The sequence below is a fragment of the Bos indicus x Bos taurus genome, chromosome 7, assembly GCF_003369695.1.
Source record: "Bos indicus x Bos taurus breed Angus x Brahman F1 hybrid chromosome 7, Bos_hybrid_MaternalHap_v2.0, whole genome shotgun sequence".
NCBI classification, from domain to species: Eukaryota; Metazoa; Chordata; class Mammalia; order Artiodactyla; family Bovidae; genus Bos; species Bos indicus x Bos taurus.
This window is the reverse complement of record NC_040082.1, coordinates 22453887-22470593: the sequence shown is the minus strand read 5'-3', so window position 1 is coordinate 22470593 and position 16707 is coordinate 22453887. Positions and strand designations below refer to the sequence as shown.

The 16707-nt window shown below is 44.6% G+C and overlaps 1 long non-coding RNA gene across 1 annotated transcript; it reads right to left on the bottom strand.

Annotated features, from left to right (window-relative positions):
- Window positions 1–1349: 1349 nt before the first annotated feature.
- LOC113895017 lies at window positions 1350–10834 on the bottom strand. Its single transcript, XR_003511739.1, has 3 exons — window positions 9887–10834; window positions 7971–8020; window positions 1350–4493 (listed from the first exon to the last, which is right to left on the bottom strand). It is a non-coding gene; the product is annotated as an uncharacterized LOC113895017 (long non-coding RNA).
- Window positions 10835–16707: the final 5873 nt, after the last annotated feature.

The following is a 16707-nucleotide window of genomic DNA, read 5'->3' as shown; positions in this document are numbered from 1 at the left end:
GTGAACCTTAAACCTAAGTATAATAACTGATTCACACACATCTTGAAAAAGAAAAGTTAGAAAATGGGGAGGGGAAGTAGTATAAAAAGAGGTGTATTCCTGAGGGCACCAGATTCCAACTAGGGAGGTTCCAGAATGTCATATATTTTTGGAAATGTACATCTATGATGTTCTTTTGCAATGTCAATCATAGTGGCAAACTTGAAAGAGCAATGTCTGCCAAAACTTAAAGCACCATTTAAGCTAAATCCATACCAATAATTCTCAGCAGAACTAAAGCAATAAAACCCAAGGAGAGTGTCTTCATGTTTAAGAAACCAGAGTTTCAGGTGGGACGAGTTGTTTGTTTCTACTTTAATTGCACCAGAAGCATTTTTGCAACTTGAACTTCCCAGTAATGAATTCCACTTCTGAACCCAGCCTACAGCCTAAATTGAGGTTCCCACCAGAAAATTAAAATGTTTGTCTGGATAAAATAACTTCTAAATGAACTCTCTATTTCTTTTCATTTCTTTTTGTATTTTCTGCAATGTAGCCCCTCGCAATGATATTAGTTCTAGTGTGGGAAAATATTATAATTGAGATCTGGTAAGTTATTTGCAGACTTCAAGTTTTTCTTTACACTGTGCTGACATTTAGTACAGCCCTGGTGAGGAAAACAATACTACCATTCATAGCTCTAGACGTAGATTTCAATCGACTTAAGCGGGCACAATGAAACTTGGTCATTCACTGGTTACCCATATTGTGTTCTCAAATTTTCTCTCAGCAAAAGTATAATGACTCAGTATTGTATGGTTGCATAGACAAGGGCTCGGAACAAGAGACACTAGTTTTGTCTGACGGTGTGAGAAAGTCGTGAAGGGATCTTTTCTTCCAGATGGTGTTAAATTCAGCTGCCTTTTTAACATTGGCCTTGCACAGCAATCTGCTGCTCCCCTTTCACAAAGACTGCGCTTGGTTCCCACTAGTTAACATGCATGCTCACGCAACCTGCAACTTCACTCCAACTGTTTTACAATGCAGTGGTATGCTAAATAAACTTGATCCGGTTTCTGCCAATGTTAAAACTAGCTTTCAAAGAACTACTTAACTGATATTTACACTTCTTTTGACTTAAATGTACATGCCTTTGGAATATTTCAGATTTCAAAGAAATATCACCTTATTATAAGGTCATTGTAGAGATCACCTCGGACACCCTTCAGACCCATGCTCAGATACAGTACCTCTCTTCAACACACACAAATAAAACAAAATGTCAGAAGTTTGATGTGTAATAGAAAAAAGAAAAATTGGGACATGTTGCAGCAAGAGCAGTGGAACAGCAAAAAATAAAATGAAAATAATAACATTGAAATGTATTTTTATTGATCGATAAGTCATGTAACATTAGTATGATACAAAGCAAGTTTGATATGACAATGGCAAACACATAATTATAATATTGTTTATTTTCCTTAGATGTTATATTTAACACATTTACATAAAAGACCAAGATGTAGGCAAAAGCTTCAGTAATTTGACTCCATTGAGTGCTTTCAGTAAACAATAGGTTTCCCCAGCAAACATCTTATTGCCTTAATTGAACCTCCTTGAGAAAGAAAACCACACACTTTGTAATGTAAATGTTAATTGTAGTAGACAATGGTTCTAGGTAAATAGCACCCCTGGACATGAAGTAAATGAAAGGAATACAGGCACTTAACAATGAAAGGTTGTTTGCACAAACAGTGCTTCAAATGTAAATAAACAAGGGTCTTCTCAACGGTCACTACAGTAGTAAAACTTTGGCACGTGTTCAGCAGCCAAATTGAGAATTTACATTAATAAAGTCTCTCAGAGTTTCTAACTGAAACTAACAGTGGTTTCACAGGCTTCACCAGTCTGCAGTCATATAAGGATTTGAAACTACAAAGGAAAATGTAATGCTTTTGAAGAAAAACTGTATGTTTGGGATTTGGGATTGCTAGTAATCTAGGCCACATGGAAGGTAACAGGTCATTCCAGACATTTTGTAATGCAAGGTTTGTATTTATATTTAAATACCTATAGAAATGTTTGCTTGGTGACACATGTAAAAATGTAAGGATTTCTCTAAAAGATTACAGGGGGGAACCTCTAAAATGCCAAAGTTTCTCCTGAGCAAAGTCACTTTTTTAGATTAAATGAAAGTGGGTGTTTAGAACACATTTAGCTGGTCCTATATCAGAACAAACTTTTATTGTGTTGTAATTAACACTTCAGGTTGAGGATTTTATAGTTTCACTTCCAGTGCATGCCTACTAGCATAATTAGGCCAAGTTCCTAGATACATAATGTTCAGATGTAAACAGCCTGATGAAGTGATCATAACGTCTGTTATACAGAGATACATATTTTTAAATATAACCCACCCAAAACAAAAGCCAGAAAAGGTGGTCCACCAGGCCAAAATGAGGGACTGAGAATTTGACATGAGGGGCAGGAAGTAATGGCACTTTGTGGGGGGGGGGACTGTTTTCTACTAGCTTTCCTTACATATTAAAAATCTCAACCGAAGAAAACAGCCAGACTTAATAATGGCCAGATTAAACAGCGATTATAAAATTAACAGAAACAGACAGTACGCAGCAGCTACAGACCAGTTGGCGCTGCCATTTGGGAGGCTGCAGATGGCTGTGGGTGGGAAATGCCTCTACTTTCTTAAGCGATGGAGATGAGTATGGTGTGTGCACTTGATGTTTTTTTCATACCCCCACCCCCCAACAGGGCTGTCTGTCATAGGCTGCCGGGCCCCGCTTTACCACTTGCCCCCGAGCGTGGGAATCGGAGCGTCCTGCCGTTCACATCTCCCGCATTCCGTTTAGTGGAATCAATTAGGCAAGACAGACCCTCAGATTCCCCACCCCCTTTCCATTTTTGTCAGGTCTATATACGTCCTAATTATTTCAGTTTGGGATGCCAGAGCTGTTTCCTGGATAGACCTGATCATCCTTAAACAAAAAGAGAGGAGGCGCACACGTGGGTTGTGGCGTAAATGTCACTTTCATTTCCAATGCTAGGCGCAGAGTAAGACAGAACATTTTTTTAACACTTTGACAAGAGGGGAGGCGATCTCGTCTCCATCATGTCTTTCTGCTTCAGTAGCTTCCTCAAGGAAACCCTCTTGGAACAGAGAAGCATCTGTCCTTGTATTTTGAATAGAAGAATAAAAATCATTCTTTGCTATTTTTTTTTTTTTGCATTTTTCCTCCTAGCTTTCTGTACTCAGTATCCTCAGTAGATACAAATTATTAACCTTCCAGCTCTAATTTCATATAATTTGACATACAACCCCAATATATGCAGTTTCCAAGCATAATCTTTAAATTTTTCAGGGGAGGGGTCTCAGAAGGGAACAGCCTAAGTCTACATATATAGGGAATCATTTACAGACTAGGTACCAGACATCTCTACAACAGCTTTCCAAGAAAAAAAAAAAAAAAACCTCCATATGTAAACTTTTGCCTTAAAGTAGGACACACTACATGTGCCCCTTTACTCATTAGCACTATACAAGTCTCCTTTGCAGCTCCAACAACCTCTAGCAAAATATCTCCACCTTTATGTTTTGGCATACGTGCGTCGCTTAATTTCCTCTCATCCCATCTTTCATCATAAGGCAAAAACGAACACAAAAACAAAGTTAGATTCAATAAGTATTCCTGACCTTTCCGGTTTTTACTGTCTCTTGGTTGTCGTTCATTCTCACACGCTCCCCGGCGACCTTGAAGGAGTTTTTACTTTCGGTTATCTAGCTTTATGAAGACCAATACACTCATACAGCTAGATAACCAAAGATAACAACTCGCTTCCCTCACAGCCTCTGTCTTCTTCGGCCCATACTCCAGGTGCGAATCTTTCCGGCAGCACCGAAGAGTAGTCCTCCAGGACACTTTGCCGCGCAAAAGATGCCTCCTTGTATGTAAATATGACCTGGTTTCTGTCTGTGTGTGCAGCTAAAACATCCAAACGAGAGCTGTGGCTTTCAAAGTTTATTCCAAACTTTTTTTTTTCTCCTTTCAGCAGGTAATCTCCGGCAGCGTTAGCCAACAATTCATCTATCAATATCAGAAAATAAAACCAGCTATTACGGTGCAGAAAGCGGTTACGAGTGAGCAGCAGCATCAGTCCCTTCACAGGCCTCTATTTGCATTGTAAATTGCTTCATTCTCACGCAAGACTCTTTAGCCTCCCTCTATAGAGACGTGTAAAGCCAAAGGCAATTTCCAGCGCAGGTTAAGGAGGAAGGAAAAAAAAAAATCCCATTCTATAGAAGAAGTGACAGCTGATTCAAGGATCTGCTCCGGATCCTTTGGGGTAGGCACCATGAGGTTTTTTTACCAAGCGGTGGCAGCTTGATTGCACATATCTTGTGCGTGTGTGTTTTAGGGGGAAGATCCTCGATTTCACAGGGCTTCTAGGCTGGGGAGGAGAAGATGCCGTCTTGCTGGCGTGCTGCTGCCCCGGGTCTGAAAGAAGGAGAAAAGGGCCATCATTGGAGGGGCTTTCACTGCCAAAATGTGGACCAGCCCGGCAAGGTCAAAGGTTCGAGACCGCGGGAGACCACGGTAATGATGATGTCATGAGAAATCTCAAGTACACGGTTATTGATATGCATCAGTGATCATCCAACTGCCCCACGTCTGCTGCCCAAGCAGAGGTAGCGGCAGCAAAAGCGGCGGCGGCGGCGGCGGCGGCGGCGGCATTGCCACAGCCCTGTTTTCTCAATCAACAGCTCTTCCGCTAGCACTACCGCCTGCTCCTGGAAAAGCAACCCGCGGCCTTTTACCTCCTCGGTGCTAGTGTAGATCGCTCTAATATCCAAAGACTGGAAGAAATCTCTCTCTAAGGACAGATAAAAGCATTTCAGATCTGGGGAACGTCTTTACCTGCGTTTCTCTTCTGGCAGATTGCATGGGCAGGCAGATGGAAGGCACTTTGCGATTGCTTAAAGCAGGGCCTTGCTTTCTGGGGCTGGGAATCAGATCTGTATTACGCAGTGAGTCCATGTGTGATTACATTGACAATTTGCTCTGGTGGTGTGTTTTTAATGGCTTCACAGCTCAGACATGTTTTGTATCTATGTACCGTGGCGATAGGGCATCATATTTTGTTCTGTAAGTTCAAAGTGAATGCTCTAAGCAAGCCGACTTCATCCTGGATTTTTTTTTTTAATAATTCTGTATACAGGGTGTGCCTTAGAACGTAGCACAGGTAAAGACTGTAGCAATAGTTTCTAATGTTGTACACAACTCTGCTGTAATTAAAATGCTGAGGCTTTGTCTGTGGTTTCAAACATTAATTTTCACACAGAAGGGAAAAATATACTAGTCTTCCTTATGAAATTATTTTTAAAAGGATTGGTACCTCATTAAAAAGACAGATAGGACACCTGGACCTTAAGAGCATAACTCTATCCCCTTCCCCTTCCCCACCCCCACCCTTCTATCTAGAGAGGAATTTTGTTTAATTAATTAATTAGCCTCATCCTTTTCCTTAGGACTTTTCCAAGTGTGAATATGGCCACTTAAAGACCTCTTCTTCTATCTTCTCCATAATGGGAAGTCCATGTCTAATGCATCTATGATATGTACATTTCTAATAGTCAGATGTCCCTCAACAGACATTTGTCCACATAAGATACATATTCACCATGGGTGAACTTTATGGACTGTTATGAGTTATGCTTGGTGGTGTTACTATTCTTTAAATATATGCTACATGTAAACATCATAAATCTTCATATTCATTTCACACATCACTAGTTTATCACAATACTCTCATTTTTATAGGTTTACTATTTTCCCCATCACAAAAACACTTTCATAATTAATATACACTCTCATTAATTCAGTAATTTATTCATTTAAGACATGAGTGTGAATATGGCTATCAAATTATACACAGAGTACACATACGCAAAGCCTATAGAAAAGACTGACAAGAAAACCAGAATTGCTAAGAAAAGCCCCCAATTAAGAGTTCAGACAACAATATTACACCAATTAAATATGTAAGTTAGTAACACAGATGCCAACTTTCCTAGATTTTTTAGTAAGTTCCTTTTTTGGTAAGCATTCTTATCCTGATTATTTAGAAAAGACTAAGCTATGAAAATTGCTCATCTATTTTCCTTATCAAATTTTGGAACAGGAAGTACAATCAGAAATGGCTGCACTGGGTTATATATAAGACATGCCTGCAAACTAAATCAGAGAAACACACACCCATACAGTTACTATTCCTTCTTAAACTATGAGGCACAACATAAACTGGATAAAAACTGAATACATCACTGAGGCACATGACATTTTTGACATTATGTAAAACCCCAATGAGCTTTACTTCCTTGGAAGATGGAGAGTATTTTGGCCTTGATTTCCAAGACCTAGAAGCAGAATCATTAGTGATTTGGCATGTACTACATAAAGGAAGCATATGATCAGATTACTTCAATTCCTTAAGTCAAAACCCTACCAAATGTCAGTTATTTTTAGAATATCTCTTTGCTTTCTATATGTCTGGGTGGGGGTTGGTAAAAGTAGAGAGATGGAATGCATCTGTGTGTGTATCACCACCATATTTGTGTGAATTTGCAAATGAATATAACTATGCTGCCACATTTAACAATTAAATGCGTTTTTAGAACCCAAGTAAGTATCATTAAAGCCAAGACACTGAACATCTGAGATGCTTCTACAATTAGAAGCTATAGAATATACTGTCTTAAAACAGCATCTTCTATGGCAATGCCACATAGTCATATCAACTAACTCCAAGACTGGCCCCTTGCCTGTCACATATATTGCAGCTCATTTCAGAGCGCCCCAAAATGAATTTATCCAACATGATGATTATGGACAGTCTGTTCACTAGCTAATTAAATATTTTACCTCTCCATCATCTTTCAAGGTATAAAGAAATAAAAAATACATAGCAAGACTTAACATTGAGCACCTGGTTATTCTGAATATTGCCAAGGTTTATCACATTCATTTCAAAAACTGTATTACTATCTAGGATGTGAGAGAAGTTGAAACAATTGTGCTATTCTAAAGATTTCCAGCAATGTCTGCCACACATTGTTATGAGCAACTATTAACACCTACATGTTTTTATTTCAGTTATTTTTGCTTTTCAAAAAGCTATTTAGCTGAGTTACAGAATAGCTTTTTGAAATCTGCATATTGAAGGATATACTGAATTCATATGGCTTGCCTACTCATTCTCTAATAAATTCCCATTAATGACCAATAGATTGGGACGTGATTGTCATGCTTGTTTTCTAATCTTTTTATAGGTCTCCAGATGGCTGAAACTTGAATTGAAACATCCTGGTTTTCTTGGGAATAAACAATCTCTGCTTAAGTTAAAAGTGGAAAGTTATGATTTTCCACATATTTAGATCAGAATTACGTTATTCCATAAATGCAAATACATCAGGTTTGCCACTAATACGTAGAACACCTCTCTGAATCCTATTCAGACCTCTGCAGAGTATATAAAGAAATTGGCCTATCACTGAAATCCCTTTTTAATATTGAGTTTGTATGATTCTCATGAATGTAAACCACAGTCCACTAATATAGTCAAGACTACCATTTTCCACATAAAAGCCATTTAATTTATAGTGATCTCTACAGTTCAGGCAAGGTACTTGACTGGCTTACTTTCTAATAAAAGTGTCCTATTATTTCTTCTGTACACTGAGTTTCTTTTTTATTAGCAGTTAAGGTTATATTTGCATTATCCTTAATATATAATATAGACAGGAATACCTATCAGGAGAAAACTGCACATATGGAAACTTATATATTTCTGGAATTGTTTCTATCACAAGAATTGGGAGATATGCAATACACTGCAGGTCTGCCACCCAGTAAATAATACCCTATTTCTATTTTGCACATCACCTTAATTTTATCAAATGTAAAATTTTAAATTACCTTTGGTTGGTTGGATTATCTATTCATTTTATGCTTCTTTGTGGTCTCATCTGAAAAACAGTCAAGAAAACAAATGATCACAGTTTTATATATACATACACATACATATATAAAATCATGCCTAGATAGTTTCATTTAAAGTATTGCAATTACCACAATTCCTTAAAATGCCAACAGATTCCAGAAAACCCCAGTATAATATATCCTGTGCTTCAGCACCCACAGGGTTAAATATGCTAATTTGCATTTAAATGGAGACATGCATGATAATGGCAATGCAAAATATGCAGAATCTGGAGGGGTTTGGGAAATTAATTTTTTTCTTTTATTTTTAGCTTAGAAGAAAGAGGGACTCTTAAGAAACATTTGGGATTTGAACACTGTAACCTGCCATACAAAAGAGGAGGGAAGAGTTCTTCCATGTATGAATTTAAAGATTGGAACAAAGTCATATTTTTTAAATGTTTAAAGCATTGAATTTCCAGGCCTTTCAAACAATGGGAATCCCTGGATAAATATCTAATCCAGTAGAAAGATGCAAATAGTTTACTGTAAGGCCACAGCACGGTGAGATGTGCATTCATATCTATGGCTCCTGATTGGCTATTTCCTCCAATAAATCAATGAATAATGTAAAACCTGATTGCTGTAAAGTGGTGGATTTTTAAATTCCCTTCCCCCATCCCCCACGACTCAACATTCAAGAAGTCTTACACTCCCCAATATAGGTGCTTTTCTTTTATGATTTTTCTAAAATGCTTATTGTTATTTTGGAGAGGTGGGGTGGGGCTACTGTTTTTTGCAAAATGAAAGTACAGCGCTGGTTCAATTATGCTGACTACGGGAGCTCATCTCTCTAGACAGCAACCCTAATTACTGGTGCCAAAGTGGGGAAGGAGTGTGGCTGGCAGAGGTAGGCACCACCGATAGGAGGAAAGGGGATCCGCCGCCGCCGTTCTAGGCCCAAGGCAGCCAGAGCGTCCAAAGTGACCCCGGCCGTGGCCGTGACTTGACAGGGCCTCCGGACTAACTTCTGATCAATTCCACTGCTGCCCTGACCCCTCAAGACAGTTCCCCATTCAAATACCGCGGGTATATTTGCAAGAGAAAACGTCTCAGACGCTAATGCAAATACACTGCCTGGGTTCCCACCGCCCTTGGTTCCCGCAGACAATTCCAAGCCCAGGAAGGAAGGTCTCGCCTTCCTCAGCGAGGTCTGGGCTCGGAGCAAACCGCAGAGACCCGGCTTTCGCTCAGACACCAGAAAAGTCAGAAGCTGAAACGCTCCAAAGTAACCGCGATGGTTGCATCTTGATGAATCTGAACTTGGGATAACCCTGCAAAGCGGCCTCTCGTTTCCCTAAATCCAAAAGCCCCGAGAGAAACGGGAAGTGGAAATCCACCGGTTCTAGTTAGACACTGTGCCTAAGTTTCCGCTAGAATCCAATCCGACCCTCTCACTTCATTGCCAGGTAATTTCAACTTTGAGGTGGTTAAAAGAATTATTTAAAACGCGAATCCTGAACCCAGGAACGAAAAAAAAAATTGCTCTAGGCTTAAGAGGGAAAAGTCCCACTATCGACAACACAAAATTACATACAACATTCCCCTTTCCACGGCGAAAATTTCCTGGCATTCTTCATTGGGGGCGGGGGGAGGGCGCGGGGGTGATCAAGCCACTGGATAATTAACAGTCCCGGCTCAGACAACTCACGAGATCAACAGGTTTCGCATCCGAGACACACAATCAATTAGCTAAAGCAAAGCCCCGGACTGGCCCTCGGAGCGGCCCGCAGCGGGGCTCTGCGGGCCCCGACTCGCGGGCGAGGCAAGGAGCGCGGGCGCCGGGCCGCGGCAGGCACGCTGGCCCCGCGCCGCCGGCCGAGTTGCCGCCTGCGGGCCGCGGCGATACTCACTCGCTCTCTTGGCTGCGCCAGGCAGTGTTGCCCCCCAATCCAGCTGGGTAGGAATCGAGGCGCCGGCCAGGAGACAAGATCCAGAATCACAGGGCAGCCGCAGTACGCAAACAGGCTCCTTTCGGCGTCTCCAAAAAAAAGAAAAAAAAAATATTTTTTTTCAGACCATCCCTCTCCTTAGCACATTTAAAACTGCCGCTCAATTCCACACGGTGATTCTTGCTTGATTGCGTCTAAAATAGTTTAAACGGATCTTCCCTCGTGGGGGGGAGAGAGAGAAAGGCGCAAAAGACGAAGAAGGAAAAAAAAGCCAACTTTTCCCCCCCACACCAGGCACTTGCTCCCTGAGCCTCGGAGTGGAGAGTGAAGTGGTGTGTGCGAGGCTCGGCAAGTTTTTGGGGGGGCTGTCCAAGGTCTAGTCCAGCCCCCTCTGCCGAGGAGGACGTGCTCTGAAACTCAACCAATTTCCCCACTGCTTTTGTTACTGATGAACTGAAGCCCTATTGTTCATCCATTGCCACGGTCTTTTTCAGTCCCCACACTACGTTCAGCGTTGCCAGAGATAATGAATTTGCACCCAAACCTCTCATAGTCCCCTCCTGACAGACGGAACAAATTAGAAATGTCTCGTCTGAAGGAGGCAATGGCTACATTTTCCTATTGTAGGAAGCAAAGCACACATTTCTTTGGAAACTTCTTTTGCCTTTCCTACCTTTTATTTCCTTCTCTCTTTTTTTTTCTCCAGTTTTTTTCCCCTTCTTTATTTCTTTTAGAAGCTTCTAAAACAGGATAGCCCTGTTTTGTTTTTCCAATGCACCATTTTTACGTAACTTGTAGATCTTTTCTATCTTCTTTCCTTCTTTCCTCTCCTTTCTAAGGACTCCTTTGCAATTTTATTTACAAACTTGGAGAATGACCTTTTGACTTGAAGACTTTTTTTTTTTTTAAAGAAAGGTCTTTTGGTTCAAGTCCCCCTTCTTTCCTCCTCCCCCTCTTTTTGTTGTGGTTCTTAAATGTGTTTGGCTAAAGACAGCAATACATTATAAGGATTTTTATACTTTAAACTTCAAAGCTATTCAAAAGGTACCAGGGACGCTCCATAGGGGTTAGCTATTTGAGGGGGAAGAAAGTGTGTGTGTGTGTTCCAGGGAAAGAGGCTGAGAGATGTGGAAGGGTGTGGGTAGGAGTGTGCAGGGAGAGAAGGGTGGGAGCCTGGAAGGGAAGGTGGGCTTCCTGAGACGCGAGCCGGGATGCTGTCAGGGGTGTAGGCGCGACAGGGAGGTGCAAGAAGCCGTCTCACCGAGGGCTGCTTGCACCCCTGGGCCTGTTCGCGCGCCCCGGCCGCCCGCAGGCTGAGCGCGGGGGTCTGCGCGCGCGGGCGCCTGTTCCGAGCCTGCGCGCGTGCGACAGGGGGGCGGGAGGTGGGCTGTAAAAATTCAGACGAGTGGCCCGTATGTAAATGTGGCCCAAGGGGGAGCGGGGAGGAGGTAATGAGAACCGCGGGCGCGTAGCCCAGCCGGCGGCCCCCAGCTTTCCCGCCAAGTGCAGCCGGAGGACAGACAGCCATGCGTGTCCTTGGCGGGAGGGCCCCCGCCCGCCGCGCGTGCCCGCCCCCGCGCACACGCACACGCTCCCATAGCCGGCGTGGGGCCCGGTGGCCACGAGCATGTCAAGAAAACAAAGCTAGGGCTGCGAGAGGTGGAACGAAGAAACGGCAGCCTCGGCGGCCCAGAGCCGGACTAGGAAGCCGGTTCCGCGGCCTCCGGTGCCGCTCCGGCCTCGCCAGCCCGGAACCCAGGCCCTCCGCCCCCGGCTCCGCACCGCCCCAGCCCCCGCAGAGGCCGAGGACCATTTCTTAGCGGCCTAGGAGAGGGCGGCGGGCGGAGGCGGGGGCGGATGTGCGCCGGGTGGTGCCGGCTGCCCCCCACTGGGAGCGCGGGCACGCACCCGCGGGCGCGCGAGGCCGTAGTCTGGAGTCTGAAGGCCTCCCTGCCGCGTAGCCGCGAGCCGCTCCCTCCTCGCGGAGGCCGCCGAGCTCCAAGTGAAAAGTCCACCAGGCTAAATCCCGCAAGATTACTCCCGGGCCTGCGGCCACCGACTCGCTCGCACTTCAAGCTCCCTCCTCCCCAGACAATGTAAGGGCCTGGCCGTACCGAGACAGCCTTCTCTGAGCCACAACACCACCACCCCGCCCCCTTAAGATGGGCGTCACTCGAACTCCAGCCCCGGAGCGCTGGCCTAGATGGCTCCGAAGATAAGTCCCGGAGGTGGCTGTGGAGAGACGCTGGTCTCTCGCTCTTCTGGCTCACAGCGCCTGCCTCGGTGCTCACCAGCCCAAGCACCTCCCCAAAACACACACACACACACACACACACACACACACACGACACTCCCATCACATTATAAAACGCACGCTCCAGGCAAGGCTGTTAATGAAGCCAACATGCTTAATGAGTGCACAGGTAAACAGGTATCGAAACGAGAAGCCCCCACCAGTCGGCTGGGCGATTTACCTCTCCCTACTGGAAACACGTGTAGTTTATCGTGTTTTAGGAGTGATTTGCTCTTGTCTGAGGTCTCCCCCTCCTCTTCTTGTGGAAAGAAGCCAAAAAAAAAAATGTTCCATTGTCAGAATCTTCTTTGTCTAAACATTGGTCTAAAAGCCTTGGGGAATTTGATTTGGTCTGTTATCTGTTGGTTTGGGTTTGTTGTTTGGGGGGTGTGCTGTTTTTCTGGGGGAAGCAAGAGAACGTGTGTTTGGTGGGGCTGGAGGTGTAGGACCAGAGCCTGCGGTGCGGCCTGAAGGCTGGCGAGGCTGGAAGCCGAGCTGCGGAGAAAGAAGGCGGCCGTTCGTCCTCCCCCGGGGTCGACACGCGGGCTCCCCGGGCCCCCTCGGGTCTTGGATCTGCCACCGCCGTGGCCGCCGCCCCGTGCTAGCGGGCTCCGCCGGCCGCCGCTCCGTGTTTTCCCCCATCCCGGCTTCACGTTCAAGGTTTAGCTGCGAGGTCACGTCCATTGACGTCAGCTCCCTGTCTCCCTCTACGTCCGGCTACATTTACATACATCAAGGAAATTAGGGCATTAAAAAAATATGCAAATCCTGCGCGAAGAGGAGCCCGTGCATTCCTGGCGCGATCGCCTTTTATTGAAGCTTTTAATTAAAGGGGCCAGTTGGCGAGCCCCTGAAACAACCGCCAAAACCCCCAAAAGAGAAAAATAAACGCTGTAGCCTTCGGGAACGGTTGTTTCGGCTCCTGTTCTGTGGGCGGCTGAGGACCGCCGGCTGCCCGGCTCGGAGAAGAACAGGTTAGAGGAGGCAGCTCCAGCCCATGCATAATCAGGGCTCCGCGGCGCCTCCATTCTTTCCTCCTCCTCCTCCTCCTCCTCCTCCTCTCCTCCACCTCTCCTCCTCCTCCCGCTCCTGTTGGTTCCAGCGTGTATTATTTTTAATACTGATGCATATGTAAAGATATATTTGCATTTTTTTAATTCGTGAAAAGTTCAGGTTTATCGTTTTATTGATTCTCTCCCCCACTTTTTTTTTCTTTTTTGGTTATCTTCTGTCTCTCTGTCTCTCTTGTCCCTTTCTGTCTGTATGTATTTTTTGGCAAGTGTCTGCGGCTTTCTCTTGCTAGATGATATGTACAGTTGCCTTCCTGCTTCTGTTTATTTAAGGCTCCATATATGCACACCTGTCATGTATGTAATGCCAGCTGCATAACCTCCTGGTTTGGTCATAAAAGACACCTTCCCACCCCCCCCACCCCCACCCCCCCGACATATCCCCTTGATCGGCTGTACTGCCCATCGCTCAAGGCTCAAAGTTGGATTGTCTAATTAACTTCATATTAGCAAAACAGTTTGGGCCAATGCATTTGAGACAATGTATCTATAAAAGAAAGTAACTCCAAAGATGTCTAAAGAATTCTTGTGCTGATTAACTGAGAGGTATAGCATTCACCGCCCTATTGCTTTCTAGCATTTATTACAAAAAAAAAAAACTCTTAAAATGTGTAGAAACAGCAACCGACAGCCTTCTGCAAGGAAGACATTTTCAACCATGTTGTATGTTGTACCTTTTCTGCTTCATTCAGAATTTACTGTTTCATTTTTATCTTAATATGAATGGAAACAAGGCATATTACCTTGATCGAAAAACATCCTTAGTTCTTGACTTTGGAATGAAAACAAATAAACAAAACAGTTTACTATATTAAGCCAGTTGACTTGTCCTAAAATATACAGGCCTTGAGTTAGATTTCAAGCAGTGGAAATCTTATTTATAGGGTTGGATTTTTCATTCTGGCAATATGTCTATTCAGCACAATGGCTTCTGAAAAATGTATCTGTATAAAGTCCACTTAAAAATTTTCCCCAAAGCTATCATTTTAAGAAGACTGAATCCATAATTGCATAGCCACAAAGAATAGCAAAAGGCACACATGCAGCTTATTCAATTAAACAAGTCCGAGTACATGCACAGGTAATTAGTTTTCTTATGAATGACTTACCTGCACAGATACTCAGGGTAAAGACTTACCCTCTCCAATGGCTTTCATGTATAAATATTCATATGTGTTTCCACCCATTTTAAACATACAGCTCTATGCCATCTTTCATGTTAGACTATCCAGCGTCCATTTTTAGCACCCTTAATTCTTAAGGTATTTCCAGCCTTACCCCTGGCTGTAGTTTTTCCAAGCCTATACCAAAGTGCTCATATGATATGTCACCCAATAAAAAGTGGTCAGATGGCTACACGTAAAACATTTAAAAACGGAGATGCACTAATCCTTTAGGTTTCTCCTTGCTTTGCCATTTGTAGCAAGATTACCGTTTCCTAAAGTACATTTTCAACACATTTTATGAATAATTGCAGGTATTCCACAACTGGTTGCAGAATTGCCAGTTTCTTGGGGGAGGGGTGAGGGGCACCAGGCTGAGTGAAACAATTCCGAAGGTTAAGTGTCTCTTCGAGTTTGGCTGCAATTCAATCGTGCGCGGCGGTTTGTTCCTACCTGGACTCTGGCACATACCTGCCCGCCTTTATGCAGGGATCAGGACAAACGTATCAGCCACATCGCAGAGCATACAGTGGCGGTGCATATATTTAGATGGTGGTAGCAAGGAATGTGTGCATGTAGGGATGTCTGTGCATGCATCTGTGTACAGACGTGCGCGTGTGTGTGTGCGCGCGCGCGCGCGCTCGCGCTGTGTGACAAGGGACACAGAGAGGTACACCTCTTATCTCTGATCTCTCCGTAATCTCCTTTTCTGCTTCTAATCTCCCTTATTGGCGCATGGTAGGAACCTGAAGCCTCTGAACCGTCATCGTCACTGCTGTGAGCGCGCTGTGGCTTACCCCAGGGGCCGGCGGCTTGGTGGCTCGCTGGTTCGGTGGATGTCGTGGTGGAGGGTGGGTCGCGCCGCTGCCGCTGCCGCTGCCACCGCGGGTCCGGGTGCTCTGTCCCAGCCCGGCAGCGGAGCGCACGGTGCCGGAGCCCCCTCCCACCCCGCCCTCACCCCCATCCTCCCCTCCTCTCTGCGCCTCCTCTCCTCCCCGCCCCCCCCCGCCCGCCCCGTATTACCATATGGAGGCCGAGTCCTGCGAATCACAGCAGCAGCGGGCGGTATTTGAATAAGCCCCGCAACCCGCACAGACCCCTACTCTGCCGCGGGCAGCGTGCCCAGCGCCGAGGGCCAACAGTCCGGCCGGTAACCTGTCAGCGGCTGACACCTCCCCAAAGTGCCCCGGGCGCGCGGGAGGGAGGGTGTTGGGCCTCCCACTTGCTACTTTCCTGTTAACTTGGCTGATAGGATCAGACAATAAATAAGGGAGGGGGGAGACAGAGATACATGCGGAAAAATGTCGGGGGGGGGGGGTGGAGGGGAAGTGGAGAAGGGAGAGGAAAGAGAGGCGTTAGGGGGAAGGGGCGAGAGACAGGAGCTGAGAAAAGGCGGGGAGGGGGGGAGAGCTCAAAGGGTTGAGTGAAAGAGGGAGTAAAATGGGGAGGGAGTGGGGAAACGATGGGAGGGGAAGAGAGGCCCAAATATCCGAATTTGGACTTTCCGAGCTAAAAATACCACCTCACTGAACTTCGCAACCTCCAATTAGACACGTGTCTCCCCCTCCCACGTCATCGAATGATTAATTTACCATCTCAATCAGAAATAATTATTTAGAATTGTATAACAGATATAGGATTTAACGAAAGGAGCCAATTTGGTGAAACACAGCACAAGGCATGACATTTAAAGATGATGTTGGCCACCTCACATTAAAATTTTAAGGCTTGCTTTGAAGACTCAGACACTTGCCCAGCCTTGTCTTCTGAGGTGGCGAGGACGAGGCCCAGAGGCAGGAACAAGATGTTTTCCGAAATGTTTTGGACTTTGAGAATTTTTCTTTCTTTCTCTTTGGCATTTGATTGTTACGTTTTTTCTTCTACACGAATCGATTGCGTTTACCAAAATAAATTTTAAAATGTAGATAAAGTGTGGGTCTTTTAAAATTTTTACTGCAATATATCCCCACATCTTAACTGAGGATATGATTTTAAACATTGGTTTAAATACATAGCCAGTTCTATTTTTGCATACTAATTCTTTCAATAACTTGACATTCCGAACGTAGCGTTTTCAATACGGTTTCCCTCCTTCCTATCTTCAAATCAGAGCAGTGATTTCCCAGTACAAAATAATCATAATCATAATAAAATCTCCAGTCACCTAGAGGATGTACCCATTGTAAATATCCCTCTCGGTATTCGGAAGCCAACCCCCCCTCCCTTTTGAGACACACACACACACACACACACACA